The 13,028-nt window shown below is 38.6% G+C and overlaps 1 protein-coding gene across 1 annotated transcript in view; it reads right to left on the bottom strand.

The window, feature by feature from the left end:
- The window catches only part of LOC122659284 (chloroplast envelope membrane protein-like), a 96,989-nt gene that overhangs the window by 45,521 nt on the left and 38,440 nt on the right, over positions 1-13,028 (bottom strand). The window lies entirely within an intron of this gene.

Raw genomic sequence — 13,028 nt, 5'->3', positions numbered from 1 at the left:
TAACACTCATTACTTACCTAGGTTGTTTTTCTTTTCCTTCTTTTTTTTTGGGGGGGGGGGGGGGGGGGTTGTCAGAGTTTTATGAAAAAGAAGAAAAAGACGAGAAAAAGAAAGAAGGCCCTCTATACTACACAACGCTCTACATGAATATTATGGGAAAAGGATTACAACAAAAACGACCATGACTCTCACAATCTTAGCAGAAAAGGCCTCGAACTCCTCAAATACAACCACCCAAAGATATATTTTACCCAACACCCTTTTAACAAGAAATATAAGCAGGTACACCCTTTAGTAGTTACTAATTCTTTATTAACTAACGAATAACTCATCTACAAAAAATAATCCTCAATAGTTACTTACATATTATTACCCAAATAAAAAATTACAACTATGATAAAACTAGTTCTTGGAAAATTTAGCAAGCATATGATGATATAAGGAAATTTAGCAAGCATATGGTTCCTAATCGAACTTACTGCCCCCCCCCCCTTGGGAAAAAAAAGGAATTCCTTTTGTATCAATGTGTGGCACTTATTTATGGTGTATAGCGTACAAGAACCGACTTATACAACAACTCAGCCTTATCCCAACTAAATGAGGTCGGCTACACGGATTTTTTCTCTCCAATCAGCTCTATTCAAGGTCATACTTGATACAAGGCCTAAGCTATGCATGTCATTTCTGACCACTTCTCCTAAGGTCATTTTAAGTCTGCCCCTGGCTCTTTTAGTTCTCTTCAAACTGAATTAAATCACTCCTCCGTACTGGAGCATCCAAAGGCCTCTGTTGAACATGGCCATGCCACCTCAAATGACTTTCTCGTAGCTCATCATGTATCGGAGGTACTCCTAAACCAACTCAAATTTGACCATTCCTAGTTTTGCCACTCATCCATCTCAACATCCTCATCTCCACTACATGGAGTTTATCTATATGATGTTTGTTAGGCATATTTTATACCTCATTTTAATGCATTATTTATTGTCATTTTATTCCAAGAATAGTGCAATTCGGGTATTTTCTGTCATTTTTCAGGTTTAGGGACATTTTGGTCAAAGTGGAGAATACATGTCTAATTGGACCGTCAAACGCCAAGCTACAAGGTTGAAGAATTCAGTCGGGTTAGCTTTCCAATGCGTAGCGTCGGAAGTTACTTGATTACGAGCCGATTCGAGTTTAGAGAAGAAGAGATAAAAATAAAACATAGGGGCATACTGGTAATTTGGACGAATCGAGAATCTTTCAGAAAATATTCGATATTGGGCTCATGTCGTCTGGAATTTAAAATGATGCGACTTTAATTCTCAGACTGGGTCCATCTGGGACCAAGATGAAAAGATATCGTCAAAAGGAGGAATTCGACTAAGTTTGGAATTTGGGTTGAATTTTGGATTTAAATAAATAATTTAAATTCAATTTCCCACTTCCTCTCTAATCTCCCATGGTCTCTCTCTCTCCCACTTCCTCTTAGATTCTCTCATCTCTCCTATCTCCTTCCCATCTCTCTTTCACGTGCTCTCTCTTCCCCATATAATTCCCACTTTCCCATCTCCATTTCATTCCATCGTTTTTCTGTTTTTAGTTTTACTTCTCTGCAATGTCCTTTGGATTACAACAGTAGCAAGTTTTTCTTTTTTTCTCAGTTCTGGTTTTGTTATTTTATGTGGTTAGTTCTTATTGGATAGCAAGCTCTAGCTCTCCTAATCTCATCTTTGCTTCCTCTTTAGTTCTAGTTTTTTGATCTCCTTTTAGAATAGATTTGTTTTTAATATTTAGATCTATGTATTAGGTTCCTCTTTGTTATTTTAATTTCCAAATTGGTTGTTAGGTTAATTTTATCTCCTTTCCTCTTCGATCTTATGTGTAATTTTTATTTAGAACTTTTTTAATTTGTTCGTCGTTATCAAGGAGCGCCGGCGAGTTCAAGTGACGGTGCTAAAGTGAATGGATTTGTCTTCATTGGAGTTATTCGAATTAGCTAAGTTCTTCTATTCTATTTAATTTTATTTGTTTATTTTTTTATTATTCAATTTTCTATTTTTGATCTTGTAATCAGTTTTAGTTCTTTTAATTGGTTTAGATCACCTCCCTGTGTTCGACCCGTAACTACGATTGACCCGTACGCTTGCGGTATTATTTTAAACACAAACAATGCTTCTTAACTACCCAACATTCCGCACCATACATCATAGCCGGTCGTATGATTGTCTTATAAAATTCTTCTTCAAGTTTAAAAGGAATATGCAAACACACAAAACTCTGGATGCATCTCTCCATTTCATCCATCCTATTTTAATTCTCTATGAAACATCATCCTCTATAGCACCTTCTTTATTTATGATTGAGCCAAGATACCTAAAATAATCACTTTGTTCAATCTCCCTTTCATCAAGTTTTACTACCTCATTATCCGTCCTAGTGTAACCAAAGTTACACACCATATACTTCGTCTTCGTTCTACTTAGCTTAAAACCTTTTGATTCCAAGGTTAATCTCCATAACTCTAACTTAGCGTTAATCCCTGCTTTTGTCTCATCCACCAAAACAATATCGTTAGCAAAAGCATACACCAAGGAACCTCATCTTGAATGTCTCTAGTTAAGTCATCCCAATGTCAAGAATCGACTTATGATGTACTAATTTATAATGTCTACAGAATCAGTCCATCATTAAATGAATCAGAAATTATAATTAACCAAACCAAATAAGTTAGCATCATTGAAATAAAATGGAAAGGAAAATGGCAAGTAGGGAAAACAGTTGAGAAGAAGAAAGTTGGGAAGAATAGAATGGCTTATCAAGATAGATACAGGCCATGCTTTTTTTTTTGGGGTAAATATAGATGCTTTATTTATTGAGATAAAAGAGATTACATATATGGTATGAATGTATGATAGGTAAGGTATGAGTCAACACTCTTATCCTCCTCACATACAACAACCTAGACACATGAGCTGTCTAATCAATCCTTAACACTCCCCCTTAAGTTGGTGCATAGATATCCCTCATGCCCAACTTGAAAACAACTGGATGGAATGCCTTAGAGGTCAAACCCTTAATGATACATCAGCTAGCTGATTCTCCGAAGTGACAAAAGGAATGTACATTGAGCCTTGTTCCAGTTTCTCCTTGATGAAGTGTCTATCAATCTCAATATGCTTGGTCCGACCATACTGGACTGGGCTGTGGGCTATGCTGATCACGACCTTATTATGACAGTAGAGTCGCATTGGTTCTTGTGATATTATCCCCAAATCTTCAAGTAACACCTTAAGCCAGATGAGTTCACAGACACCTTGTGCCATAGCTCGATATTCTGCCCTAGCACTGGATCTAGATATCACTAATTGTTTTTTGTTTCTCCAAGTAACCAGATTACCTACAAAATATGTGCAATATCTTGAAGTAGATTGTCAGTCATCAATGGAACCTTCCCAATCAGCATCAGTGAAGCAGTCCTCAAATTATTGTTGTTGGAGAAAAGAATACCCTTCCCTGGAACAGATTTCTAGTATTGCAGTATCCGGTACACAACTTCAAGGTGGTTGACTTGAGGAGCATGTAAGAAGCGACTCACAACACCCACAATATAAGCAATGTCCGGCCTAGTATGGAATCTCCCAACAAGTCATTGATATCTCTCCTCATCTACCGGTTTGCCTCTATTATGGCTGAGTTGGTGATTCACCCTCAATTGGAGACTCTGCAGGCTTACATCCCAGCATCCCTGTCTTACTGAGTAGATCTGGGACATATTTTCTCTGGCAAACAAAGATACCCTTATCTGAACGGGCTACTTCGATTCCTAGAAAATATCTGAGAGGTCCTAAGTCTTTAGTCTCAAATTCTATGGCCAGCTGATTCTTTAACAATGAGATCTCTGCATCACTATTCCATGGTATCACAATATCTTCGACATAGACAATGAGGAAAGTAAATTTCCCATCTTTGCGTTTGACAAACAAGGTATGATCAGCATGGCTCCGTTTGTACCCAAACTTTTGCATAGCCTTTTGAAATCTACCAAATCAAGCTTGAGGTGATTGTTTAAGACCATAAAGGGACTTTCGAAGTTGACACACCTTGTCGGCTATGGATGATGAGGCAGCCTAGGAGAACATCCATGTATACCTCTTCCTCGAGATCACCATTGAGGAAGGCATTCTTCACATCAAGTTGTCGAAGATTCCAGTCAAGATTTGTAGCACAAGATAACAAAGCCCGAATAGAGTTCATCTTTGCAACAGGGGCAAAGGTATCCTGGTAGTCAACCCCATAGGTCTGGGTGAAGCCTTTGCCCACCAGTCTTGCCCTGTATCTGTCAACTGTTTCATTGCCCTTTTGTTATAGTGAATACCCTCTTACATCCATGGAAAGAGATCTCGGTCAAAAACAAATGAAACCACAAAGATATCTCGGTTTCTTAAGAAACCGAGATAAGTTAAGGTGGGAGTTTAAAAAGTACCATGTTTTGGTTGGTTTCAACCAGTTTCGACATGTTTCGACCAAATTTCGACCATATTTCGCTAGTTTCGACCTAAATACCTATATATGTGTCACCTATCCCCATCGAAATTTAAGGAAACCTGGCTGGAAACCAGGATAGACACTTATTTATGGCAAAAACCAGTCCAAATACTTATTTATCCCCATTGAAAGTAAATGTTTTTATATTTGGTATTTCATTTACTTAAGATATTATTCATAAATAAGCAAATACCACCCTATTTGAATCCGATAAAAATAGTTAAAAAATCAAATTCCAAAAGGATAAAAAGTCAACCCCCCAGTTCAAGAACAAAAACTGGATTTACGGCGGTAGGTGAAATTTTCAACTTTCTAATGCTGGGGGTTTTATCAAATCTAAAAATCCCACGGTTTTATCAAATCTAAAAATCCCATAAATCTTAATATGGTAAAACATTTCTAAAAACCAAAAGTGTGATAAAATATTCAGTTTTGATGTCTAGAAAAATATTTCCATTTAGAGCGATTTTGACAGCATTCGTGAACACCAAATTAAGTTTAACCGGAACATAACTCCTTCAATATAAATCAGATTTAAGCAATCTTGGATTTTTCTAGCTTTCCAACAAATCCAAGATTGCTTAAATCTGATTTATATTGACGGACTTATGTTCCTGTTAAACTTAAGTTGGTGTGTTTAAATGCTGTCAAAATTGCTCTAAATGAAAATATTTTTTTAGACATCAAAACAATGGTTTTTAGCAATGTTTTACCATATTAAGATTTATGGGATTTATACATTTGAGAAAAACCCTAGCGTTAAAAAGTTGAAAATTTCACCTACCGCCGATAATCCAACTTTTATTCTTGAATGGGGGGTTGACTTTTTATCCTGTTGGAATTTTATTTTTTAACAATTTTTATTGGATTCAAATAGGAGCATTTGCTTATTTATGAATAATATCTTAAGTAAATGAAATACCAACCAATGTCCAAGAACAATATACACTATCAAACTTGGGTAAAAAACCACTAGTACCATTTTGAGTGTTTTTTTTTTTTTGGTGAAAATAGTTCAAGCATTGTATTTAGAATGTCAAAAATAGGCTCATTACAAAAAATCAGATAAAAAAAACACACTTATGGGCCTTGAAACCACCAACTCGATTTGGCTGGGAAAAAATGCACACGATTCGACCATATCTCGGTTTTTGGGTGGTCGAAACCCGAGTTTTAGAACCTTCCATACATCCTACTGCCTTCTTTCCTTTAGGATGAGGAACAAGCTCCAAGGTTTCATTCTTCTTCAAGGCTTGCATTTCCTCCACCATAGCATTCTTCCACTTAGGATTTATAATAGCTTCTTTGCAATCCTGTGGAATAGACACAGAAAACAAAGAAGAAACAAAGGCATGGTAGGAAGGAGACAATGATGTATAGGAAACAAATTTAGAAATAGGGTGTTGAGTACCTGTTCGAACCCCTTTTCTAAGAGAAATAAGAGCATCATCAGATGAAAAAGGGTCACCTAAGGTTTGTGCAGGAGGAGCTGGATCCGGGAGCACCAGAGGAGCTGAAGGATTTGTGATGGGCCGTTGCTTTTGACGCCGGGAGTAAGTAAGTAGATACCTTTGTGTAGTGGTATACTCAATGTCTGTTTCCCCCTGAAACCAAATAGTGTTATTGACAAGAGAAGGAAGCTCTTCCTCAACATTCTCCCCCTGAAGAGAAGACTGGTAATCGGGTTCATCCTCATGGAAAGTAACATCCATGGTAACTAGTAAGCAGCAGGAGGGGGGACGGTAACACATGTAATCCTTTTGAGACGTAGAGTAACCTAAGCAAGATAAAACAGAGAGCCCGGGGATCCAACTTGGATCGAGTAGAAGAGGAATTGTGAGCAAAACACACAACCGCAGACCCTTGGAGGGAGGAGAGAACTAAGGGCAGGATCACGAGTAGAGAACTAAGGGTGGGATCAAAAAGAAGACTTATTGGAGTTTTGAAGTTGAAAACACTGAAGGGAACTCGATTTATAAGAAAAGCAACAGCTAGGATTGCATCACCCTAATAGAATTTGGGAACATGGGTGGTAAACAATAAGGAATGGTGACCTCAAGAAGATGTTTGTTCTTCCGTTGTGGTATACCATTTTGATCAGGAGTACAAACAGAGGATGTTTGAGATAATATACCATGGGCATGAAGGTATTGAAGAAATGTACCATCAATGTACTTGGTCCCATTATCACTCCACATAATCCAAACCTGAGCCTAGAATTGGGTCCTTTATAAAGAAGTGTACCCAGTGCACGAGGCTCCCGCCACTGTGGGGCCTGGGAAGGGTCATAATGTACGCAGCCTTACCCCTCCTTTCGCAGAGAGACTGTTTCCAGACTCGAACCCATGACCACTTGCTCAAAATAGAGCAGCCTTACCGTCACAATGGAATTGGGTCTTAATCATAGTACGAAAAGACTGGAAGCAGGAAAAGGCTTCATACTTAGACCGGAGAAGGTACAACCAAGTCAACCGAGAACAATTGTCAATAAAGGTAGTAAACCAACGAAACCCTCCCCCCTAACAACAGTTTTAGATGGTCCCCATAAGTCTGAATGAATAATGGAAAGGAACAGAACTTTATTATCACTAGGAAAGTAGGATGTACTTTGCGAGTTCACAGATGTCTCAAGCTAACCAGTCCACATTACAATATTTTATTAAGGAAGGAAATAAATGAAGTAAAACATGAAAGGAAGAATGACCAAGTCGGCGATGCCACTGATGAAGCTGAATAAGGGCACTGTCAACACAACACAGCTGATATGAGCAGAAAAAGGTGACGAGGCACTGACATCGGGATTGTAACAAGTTAGAACACTAAAACACCAGAGCCGAGAGTGATGGAGAAGAGAAGAGATAAAGGAGAGAAAGGGGAACTATCTAGAGATGTTGGATCAAGCTGGCAGTTCTCCCCCCCCCCCCTCCCAACAATCACTTTATTTATACCAACCCAGATTACATAGAAAAGAGAGGATTCTTAATCCTACTAGGAATCATAAATAGTAACCTAGTTACAGTAGGAAAATAAACTAGGACTCAAAATAACATAAACCGACTATAACTAGGACTACAATAAAAACAAGGCTAAAGTGTATCTCAATTAGAATAGGAATATTCTAATCAAGATACCAGACTCTTAACCCTAGCCGAGATACATTCTTAAAATTCCCCCTCAAGTTGGAGTGAACAAATCACCTAGACCTAGTTTGGAACAACCTCTTCCAAAATCCGGCCCAAACAGTGGTTTGGTAAACATGTCACCAAGTTGGTTAGTAGTCCAAACAAATGGAATAGATACCAACTTCATCATAACCGCATCTCTCACAAAGTGACAAGCAACTTCAATGTGTTTGGTCCTCTCATGAAACACCAGATTGCTTGCAATATAAATAGCAAATTGATTTTCACAAAACATCTTCATAGTTTGAGTGATTGGAAATCCCAACTCCTGAAGCAATGACTTTACCCACATTAATTCAGTTGTAGTATGTGCCATCGCTCGATACTCAGCCTCAACACTAGATCTAGCAATAGTAGTCTATTTCTTGCTCTTCCAGGTGACTAAATTACTACTCACAAAAGTACAATAACCAATACTAGAACGTCTATCACCATCAACACCAACCCAATCAGTTTCAAAAAACCCTATTAGATTACCTTACCAGGTGCTCCTTGAAGATAACATAACATACGACAAGTAGCATCCCAGTGAATTTTCTTTAGTGTTTGCATAAACTGACTAATAACCCTGACAACATAGGATATATCTGGTTGAGTAACAGTAAGATAAATAAGTTCCCCAACTAGTCTTCTATATTGATGTACATCTTTAAAATCTTCTCTTACTGGAACCAAACTTTTGATGAGGATCTATAGGAGTATCTTCCAGTTTAGAAGCAAGCATTCCAGTTTCAGATAGAAGGTAAAGTACATATTTCTTTTGTGATAAACTAACTCCTTTCTTGCTCTGTAAAATTTCAATACTAAGAAAATACTTTAGAGCACCCAAGTCTTTTATTTGAAAATGTTGATGAAGATAGGATTTAATTTGAGCAATACCAGAAACATCGTTACCAGATATAATAATATCATCCACATAAACTACCATTGCAACAACTTTCGACCTCTGGCGGCGAACAAAGATAGAGTGGTCAGAATAACATTGTGAGAATCCAAACCAGGTTACAATGAAGCTAAACTTATCAAACCATGCTCTTGGAGATTGTTTCAACCCATAGATTGCCTTATAAAGCTTACATTGGTGGAATTCTCCCCCTGAGCAACATACTTCCTTTTGAAGATCACCATACAGAAATGCATTTTTAATATACATCTGATACAAGAGCCAATCTAAGTTGACAACCAAAGAGATAAGCACACGAACAGAATTTAAGTGGGCGACAAGCGAGAAAGTTTCAAAATAATCAACACCATAAATTTGAGTATAGCCTTTAGCAACCAACTTGCCTTAAGCCACTCAACAGAACGTTCTAGGTTGTATTTGATAGTATAAACCCATCGATATTTGACAAGATCTTTCCCAGTTGATAATGTGACCAGAGTCCAAGTCTTTCTAGACAATAAAGCATCCATTTCTGTGTCCATCATTGCCTTCTACCAAGGGTGAGAAAAAAGCCTCATGGTGGGTTTTGGGAACAAAGTTAGTAGATAAAGTGGAACAAAGTGTGTGAAGGAAGATGAGAAATAGTTACATATTGCTCAATAGCATAAACAATCAAGGATTTATGGGATTTCTGGGTACAAGAGTGAGTAACTTTACGGACAACGACTAGTAAGTCAGTGGAGACTTTAGCATCAGGATCAAATTGAGAGGGTAGAGGAGCTACACCTGTAGTAGAGGATGGAATCGCCGGAACACTGGTAACAGAGGGCAATGCATCAGGAACGTTTGTATCTGGGACAGTAGTAGTGGAAGATGGTAAGTCAGGTTGGTGACGCTGGCGATAGATTTGAACTGGTTTAGGAGATAGTATCGGTATAGTAACTGGCAGTGGTGAACCTAGAAGATCTTCATTGGTCACAGGAGAAGGTAGAGAAGGACTAGTACAAAAATTAGGAGTATTTTCAAAAAATGTGACATCAGCACTAATAAACTGTTTATATTAGAAACCGGATCTAAACATTTATATCCTTTCTATGTCCTAAAGTAACCAAAAAAATACATTTAACAAAATGAAGAGATAATTTATCGATGGTGGGGTGAAGAACATGAACAAAACAAACACAGCCAAAGATTCGTCGTGGTGAACCAAACAAGGAAATATTAAGATATAGAATAGAAAAATGAATTTTGTTATTTAAAGTAGATGATGGCATATGATTAATAAGGTAACAGGTGCATCACACCAAAAACGTTTGTAGACATTCATGTGGAGTATAATAGATTGGGATACCTCTAGTAAGTGCCTATTCTTGTGTTCGGCCACTCCATTTAGTTGTGAGGTGTATAAACAACTAGTTTGATGAATTATACTGTGAGTGAGGCAAAAATTAGAGATTTCAGTTTGAGTATATTCAAGTAAATTATCAGACCGAAAAATTATAATGGGCACATCAAGCTGAGTTTTTTATTTTTTGATAAAAATTTTTGAACACACTAAGAAAGTGAGATCTATCTTTCAACAAGTAAACCCAAGTGGAACAGGAGTAAACATCCACAAAACTAACAAAATATGTAAAGCCTAATCTATTATGAACTCGACAAGGACCCCAAATATCATAATATACTAAAGAAAACAATAAAGAACTTTTAGGTGCACTACGGGCAGGGAAAGAGGCACGATGATGTTTTCCCAGTTCGTAGGCTTCACACTCAAGACGAGAAACTGATCAACAACTAGGAACCATTAATTGGAGTTGAGGTAGAGTCAGATGACCAAGATTCAAATGCCATTGCATGGGAAAAGGTACGGTAGTAGATGTAGTAGCAATGGAAGGCTGGTGCCATCCAGATAATACAGTTCATCTCGCTTAAGCCCTCCACCAATCGTCTTCTTTGTCAGAAGGTCCTAAAAGACACAGTATGAAGGGTAGTAGGTAACAGAACAATGAATAGATTTAGTAAGTTGACTGATAGATAAAAGACTTAAAGGTAATTTAGGAACATGAAGAACAGAAGAAAAGGTCATGCAAGATGTTGGTGAAACAATTCCATGACCAGTTTACCAGAGTAGAGGATCCGTTAGCAAGTAAAACATTGGAAGAGGTTTGAACTTTATGCATTGAAGGAAACAAACTTGACTTATCGGTCATATGGCATGAAGCACCAGAATCAATAAGCCACGAGGTAGAGGAAGTATGAAAAGCAGAGTTACCTGTGTAAGCTAGGGTAGCTGTAGAGGTGGAGGCAGAGGCAGCTTCAAGATGTTGAAGACGTTTGAGTAGCTGCTTATAATCATCTTGAGATACAGTGGATGAAGTACCAGATGTAGAACTGTGAGTCACATCACCAGTAGATTTCTCAGTAGAAGTGTCAGTCATAACTGTTGTTGAAGTCGATAGTTTAAGGGCAAATAGGTCTTTGTAGCTTTTCCTTATTTTTATTTCTGCTTTATTGTATTTAGTGGATGTAAGGGCAGTTTTGTCCAACTCTCTTCAATATAAATACTACATTAAGTGTCTGCGATAGAACATCTAGTTCTACCGCAGGTCTCCCCTCTCTAGGGATTTGCGATCTCTTCTTCTTCTCTTCCTCTTCCTCCTTCTCTTCTCTTCTCTTCTCTCTAATCTGGTTGCTCAGTTTCTGGTATTATATCATGGTATCAGAGCAGTAAAATCAGATTGGAGTACCTCCTCTCGATCCTCTTCTGGTTCCCTTCAATCGACTTTTGCTTGTAGTGTGCAGCCACCTATAGCTGCCCCTTCTATGATGTAATTCCACTCCTTTGAAGAATTAATGGAGTGATTTCTACTGCTATTTACTTTATCTGATGACTGAATAGAGTTCTCCCTCAACTATTTTTGAAGGCTGCTGAAGTCGATGTCAGGACAAAACCCTGACAATAATCGATCGTCTCTGGGAAGGTGTGGTTTGATGTCCTATGGTTCAGGCCTGCTTCTACATAATGCTTAGTGCTTCTGGGGGCTATTGTAACCTAGTTCGAGTGATGGTGCTGCTTGTTTGAATGTTCTCTTCTTCTTCCCAATACTCTGACATCGATTCTGCTTTGTTCCCTGCCTGGGCTGCCTCTATCGAGTGTGGTGTTGCTGCTGCCCATTATTTCCTTTTTCATGATGCATTAGTTGTCTCTTATTATCAGCTGTTGTTATTGGTTGCTGCTCCTCTGCCTCTTTTACTTCAGAATCCATTCTCTGTGTGCTTGTTCTATCGATTGCTTGAAGTTTATCCACTATGGCTGATTCGAAGACCCCTCACGACAATGTCAATGTTCAGATTACATCCATAAAATTGAAGGGGAATTCCAACTACCTATTGTGGGCACAGGCTGTCCGGGTTTACATTATAGCTAAGGACAAGCTTAGCTACATTACTTCTCCTCCTCCAGAACCTGATTCTAAGGAATACAGCACTTGGAATAAGGAGAATGCAATTATTTTAATTTGGTTATGGAACAACATGGAGCCGGATATCGCTTGTTATGTTTCACACCATGGCAAAGGGAGTCTGGGATGATCTCAAGCAAACATACTCTCAAGAGAAGAGTATAACACGGATCTTTGAGCTTTATGAGAAACTATTTCAGTTTCAGCAAGGAGACAAGCCACTCTAAGACTATTACAGTGCATTTAAGGGCATGGTTGAAGAGTTGAATGTTTTCCGGCCCCTTACTACTGACATTGAAAAGTTGAAGGCTCAAAGGAATGAGTTTTTTGTCTCTAAGTTTCTGGCTGGTTTAAGTCCTAGTCTTAAGGCTGTCAAAGGACATCTGTTGGCCGGTGAATCTGCCCCTACTTTGAATGACACTTTTTCTCGGCTGTAGCGTATTGTTTCTCCTATCTCCAAGCCTGAAACTAACCCCAAGGAAAATTCGGCTTTCACTACTACTAGAGGCCGTGGTAGAGGCTGTAGTTCAGGGGGAGGACGTGGCTTTGGTGGTCGTACATCTGGTGGGCAGCATATTGATAAAGCAGCCCGATTGTGTTCTTATTATGGGAAGACAAATCACACTGTTGATACTTGCTGGTCCAAGTATGGGAAACCCGAATGGGCTCAAAACTTGGCCAATCATGCAGCTTCTGAAGATGGTACTGATTTTGTTACACCTAGTGATACTAAGGCTGGCTCGACTGTGGGGGATTCTTCTACCAACTACCGTGATGAGATGCAACAACTCCTACGTTGCATCAAGAGTCTGGAGTCATCCCACTTCTGGGGCATCCACTACTGCTGCCACTCTAGCCCATGCAGGTACACCTGTTGCTCTCCTTTCCACTACTTCCACACCCTGGATCATTGATTTGGGGGCTTCCGCTCACATGACTGGTAAGTCATCTGTTTTTAGCTCTATTTCTCCT

This window comes from Telopea speciosissima, chromosome 4 (genome assembly GCF_018873765.1).
Source record: "Telopea speciosissima isolate NSW1024214 ecotype Mountain lineage chromosome 4, Tspe_v1, whole genome shotgun sequence".
Lineage (NCBI taxonomy): Eukaryota > Viridiplantae > Streptophyta > Magnoliopsida > Proteales > Proteaceae > Telopea > Telopea speciosissima.
The sequence above is the reverse complement of the archived record's forward strand: the minus strand, read 5'-3'. Positions and strand labels throughout refer to the sequence as shown.